The sequence below is a fragment of the Solanum verrucosum genome, unplaced genomic scaffold (assembly GCF_900185275.1).
Source record: "Solanum verrucosum unplaced genomic scaffold, falcon-dt-bn FXZP01000099.1, whole genome shotgun sequence".
Lineage (NCBI taxonomy): Eukaryota > Viridiplantae > Streptophyta > Magnoliopsida > Solanales > Solanaceae > Solanum > Solanum verrucosum.
The window spans coordinates 495,608-501,727 of NW_026020338.1; positions in this window are offsets into that span (position 1 = coordinate 495,608).

Below are 6,120 nucleotides of genomic sequence, written 5' to 3' on the forward strand. Positions count from 1 at the left end.
AAGTTACGGAAGCAAGTTAATTAACTAACAAATACGGAAATTTAATACCTAGAAACTGAAAGTCAATGTACCAAAACATCTAAACAAAAGATCCAAGTCTAAACAAGAAGGGATAAATCCCCAACTAATGAACTAACTAAAACAAATATCTAAGTCCGAAAATAATGGACATAGACGAAAGAGAATCCCATGGCAACCAGGAAGAATTGGCTCACCCTTGAATTCGAAGCGACAATCACTGATCTTCTAAGCGAGGGTTGTTAATAGTCGCATGAAGATGCCTTGTACTCAACAAAAATAAGAGCAAGTGCAGAATCAGTACACAACCACAGTGTACTGGTAGGATCATGCGGCTATCCCACTAGTGTAACATAGACAAGTCAAACAACATTATAATCACATGCATATATATATCAACATCTACAATATTATCAGCATGCTCATCAATATACGTTTATCGCAAATCATTGGTCCTTTCACGGAACCCAAACCCAAACAGTTAACATGCCGAAACGTGGCAACTGATCCTATTTTTATGCCAAAATGTGGCAACCGATCCAAGTTAGTTATGCCGAAACGTGGCACACCACAATCACAATCACAAGTACATCATCAAGATCATACATTTACATCATGATTTCATGGCAATGATATTCATCTATCTCATTTACAACAAGAGTGGTCAACATTGCAACATTCATACATACACAAGTATCATAATGAAGCAAGACCAAACATACATCACACAGACATAGAATCACAACCATCACCTACCTTGAAACAAGCTTGAAACCCTAAGAAATTTGATCCTTCCCTTTCCGGATTTGTTCCGCTTGTTCTTGGTCTACAAACAATCACAATAACATGGGAATCAACAAAAAATCTCTAATTACCAGAATTACTAACAATTATATGAACCCTAGATCAAACCCATGATTCCAATTGCCCAAATTAGGGTTGTTTCCACCATATAATCTATAACAAAACCCTCCCCAATCAATATTCACCCATTTTAGTACGTTCTACGGATCGAAAACTGATTTGGGGAGTTAGAAGCTTACCTTTAGCCTCAAGAATGGTGAAAAACGAGTAGAAATCGCCTGGGGTTCGTTCCTTAACTCTAAAAGTCAAAAAGTGCCAAATAAGGTCGTTTAGGGGTTTATTAACGACATTAAGTTGCGTCTGGCCCGCCACAGCGGTCCTCATCCCGCTGTAGCGGCGCCGGTAGAGCGACATCAAGTCCCGCCAGAGCTGCATTTTCAAACCAGTGAGCTATCCATCCTTTTCTACGATTTTAAGTCCTGTCGTACTCGCCACAACGCCCCATATCCTGCTGTAGTGTCCCCGCCAGAGCGGCCAAACTCCCTCCAAAGCGGCACAAACGGAACCAGAGAGTCAACTGAAGAAATTTCAAAATCCCATTTCACTACACACCTCTAACTCACGACGATCAGAAAATACCCTTCACGCTAAGATCGATTTCAGGAGTTCTACTCGCTTGAATTCAATTTCGTAAAGTCGTACGATTTCCTTAGCAAGTTATCTAACTACTCATGCAATCAAACTCAAAAACAACTCACCCGATTGTTACCAGATTTCCCCACACCTCAAGGACTCCGATTTCCTCCAAATCTGGACAAGGTTGGAAAAATTCAAGTACTACGAAAAAGTTTTTCTGGCCCCAATTTTTTTCCCGTTGGCATTTCTATAACGACGGAACCCGATCGTTACACTCACTACAATACAAATGTTAAATAAATAGATTATTTTTATAATTTAGATAAATCAAAGTTTTGTTATAATTATTTTTGTCAATATTTGGTAGGGACCCTATAAGGTCTAAGAAGACGTACAACTTCCTAACCTATAGTGACTAAAATTAGTACTCCCTCCGCCCCATTTTATGTGACACCATTTCCTTTTTGGTCAGTCCTAAAAAGAATATCACATTTCCTTATATGGTAAGTATTTAAAGGTACAATTCCTCTTTTACCCTTGTCGGTCCCACTTAATCATACATTTATGAGGAGAGGAAAAAGTGAGTCTACTTTTTAATATGACTATTTTTTGAAGAGACAATTTGGTAAACATTACAAAGTCTTCATTTATTTCTTAAACTCCGTGCCCGATCAAATGTTGCCATATAAAATGGGACGGAGGAAGTATTTTTTTGTCTTGGATTATAATGTATGGTATATATTCTTCTCATTTTAAAAATATTTTATATCAGTTTATATAAATATTTTGTTTTTATTGCATACCAACAGGATTAAAAAAAAAAAGACAGGAAAAAATAAATTGTCGTCCTAGTAGATTGACATTTTTTAAAATTCTATTTTTCTATCTCCATTCTTATGCATATAAAAAATATTAAATGGATCGAAACTATAGCTCTTATTTTATGTTGAGCAATAATTCGAGTAAATTAAATGTTGAATGGATCCTTTGAAAATTCGTACCAAATAAATATTTGAGTCAATACTTGGATACTAAAATAGAGTGAGGACTCAAAAAACACATGCATGCCTTGCACAATCGACAAAAAAAAAGACTAAACTAAAATAATTAGGCAAAAATAACACATGTAGTACACTACACTTACATATCTAAAATACACGTCATTATTCAAATGGAGATACCAAAAAACTAAGTTAAAAAAGAAAAAGACCAAAAAAAAACACATTAAAGGGGAGGTAAATAGATAAGCGAAAAGAGAGATGAGATTTTACTAAATACCTACCAACGAGAGAGAAGGATTAAGAAAACAAACTTGAGATTTGAGAAGCATTGAGCAGTGAGCAAGAAGAGACGAAGAGACCTAGATGAGGCTTTATAGTTTACGCCTTTCCCTCTTTTAAACTTTAGAGATTTTTTGAGTTTCATGACTTGCTCTCTATTCTATAAGGCAGAATACATGATTATAGAAAAATAAATCTCATTTGAGGCCTATTTAGCTCAACAATTAGTTTCCTCAATGCCTAATTATGTCCTATTCTAATGATATTTTGATTATTTGCAGCTATGAAGGCTAAAGGACAAGGTAAGGATGAATGAATGAAAGAATGACCAAAAATATAAAAGACTATACATTGTTGATCGTCAAACAAGAAAGGTAGATCGCCTAATGGGTATGACCTCTCCCAAATTTAAAGTGCACAAGACTTGCATTAATTAAGGCAAATCGGCGAACTACAAAAGGAAATGAGACATGCCGAAAGAGAAGGGCGAACTTGTTGACCATCGCCGAAAGCGACAATGCAAGGAGAAAAATTGAAGGCTTGAAAAGCGAACTCGGTGATACGCTGAATGTGAAAGGCAGACTCAAATGAGCTCGCCAACTAAGGTTCAAACACATGAAGCCTAGAGTAAGAGAAAGGCAACTTGGAGAGCAATCGACGATCCACCCATTGTGATTGGCGAGCTAGACTAATGTCACCCAATGAGTAGCGTATTGAGTTTTGGGCCAAATTTTGGAAAATCATAAATAGCCCAAAGGAGAGAAAAAGAAAGATTTCACATAAGTGAGGAAAAGTGGAAAGACTGAGAGAAAGTTATGAATATTTTAGAGAGAGAAACACTTTACCTTGTGAAGAACACTTAATAGTTTTTGGGGTTTTTCAACTTTGTTCTTTAAATTGATAAATTGAAGTTCAATTCAAAGTGGGTTTTCTTCGAATTGATTAATCTCGTGTTACCCATGGTTGCTTTCATGAAAGGTATAATTTCTTTGCTTTTTGTGATGGGTGGCTAAAACCCTAAGATCTAGGGGTGCTATTATGGGGTTGGGTGTTGATTTGATGTAGTGGGTATTATGTTGTGCGCTGTTTTGTTGTTGTTCATACATGAATTTGGGTTAATTAGCATGGGGTTAATTTACGGGTTAATGTTGCAAACTTAATTTCTACTTCCGATCTCCTGGCGATGCTCGAAAGAGATTAGTTGGAGTGGGTAGTTAATCTGATACTAGCAATTTAGGTTGATGTATGTAACTTGCTTGAAAATAGAGGTTATGGGTTGGATCGATTTGCCCTATTTCTTCATCAATAAAGAGAATAGAGTAAGGTATTGGGTTGTTTAGTATAGCATATAGATGAGACCAAAAGAAGATTCTATGCAAGGATGCTATGAGATCGAAAGAACATTTGTGTCATTGAAGATGACCCAGCCTATTCATGAATGTTCTGTTGGGATATATACTATTAACCATATGTTAAGAAATAATATTTATTATAGAATAAATATTTTCTCAATTTTAATAGATCATATATTCGTTTATGGTGTCTGTTTACTTATATAGTAGATGATTTAGTGTGTAGAGTTTTAGCTTATACATAGAGAATTGAATCATCGGTTCTTATAAGTATAAAGCTTTTTTGTTCACAATCTAGGATGACAATTAGACATGCCATCAGTACGATTGTAGCACAAGATTCTATGTAATTTATCTTGATTATGGGAACGGTATAGTTCCAACTTCTTGTGCTAGTGCATTTTGTATGTATTGAACGGAACCGAGTAGAGATAGTTGTTTTAGACTGATTGGCAAAAACATATTCTCTAAACTGTTAAATGTACTAATATTCTTAATCCTGATATAACTAATATGATCTGTATATATTAATTATTGCTTTGATTTATTAAAAGGTGAGATTTTGAGATGGGTCAATATGCCTGGTAGATTGGATAATAATAATATATATTGGTGAAATAATAAATTAGTTGATGGAATCCTTATCTCGTTATAGAGATTGATTGATATGCCTCTTTGAGAAACTTATAAGTTTTGATCGTGTCAAACCTTGCAAGTAGGGGGGTACAAAACCGAATCAAACCGCAAATCGAGTCAAACCGAGAAAAAAACCCGACTAGTGATTGGTTTGACTTGGTTTGGTATTGAAAAAAAAAACCCCAACTATATTTGGGTTGGTTTGGTTTTAACTAAAAAAAAAACAAACTGAGACCAAACCAACCCGACATTATATATATAATTTTAAATTTTTATTTTATACATAAAAATATTTACTTTGATATTATTTTTAAATATTTCTTATACGTTTTCATAGTTTTTATCTTTTAATATATTATTTCAAGTTTGAAACTTAGAATTCTGAATGGTTCAATAAAGATTATAGTCCAGAAATGTTGGTAATTATAATAAAGCTTAAATCAAAATCAAATTAATACTAATGCAAAAAGAAAATCAATTGAACACTAAGAATGACAATAATATTGAATATTTGTTATTTGATTTTATATTGATTTAGACAATTCAAATACATAATCTAATTTTAATTTCCTGTAATATTTAGTCATGTAACTAATACTTATTAAACTTATTTTAGCATGATTTAGTACTTTTAAATTATGATCATTTTCGTTATGACTTGTTAATTTGCAATATTTGTTTTACGCGATTTCATTATTATTATTTTTTTGTTGGATATTTTAGTGTCATTACTCATATCATATTTTGTGTTATTTTCTGAAGAAACACCTTAGATAGTTGTATTTTGGTAGGACTAAAGAAATATTTGAAGTACAAGTAAATTATATGTTTGTATGAATACTTTACCTGAAAAACCCGAAAATTCGAAAAAACACGAAAAAATTTGAAAAAACCCGAGGTTGAAAAACCTGAGTTTTATTGGTTTGGTTTGATTTATAGATTTAAAAATCCGACACAAATGGTTTTGTTTGATATTTGAAAAACCCGAACCAACCCGGTCATGTACACCCCTACTTGCAAGTGGATTTATGAATCCGACACATGAAATAAGTTAAGTAGTGCTTTGAAGGAAATTAATCATTAAGTTAAATTCGTTAGTAATTTTAATTTATTGATTAATATCTGTAATCTTTACATGAAAAATTACATAAGTGTTTAATGGGGAATTTCGAAATATAAATAGAGGAGTGCAATTACGAATTTCTAGTGGAATGATTTGTAATTTATTATGGTAAGAATAAATTTAAATTAATTATTTGAATTATTTCCATAATAGGAAGTCTCATTAATTAATTTTGTGATCCCTATAGTGTCCATATTTAACTAGAATTCAGAATCCTATTTTTTAGGGGAGAAGAAGAATCAGGCATGAGTTTGGTTTTAAAAGAAAACAA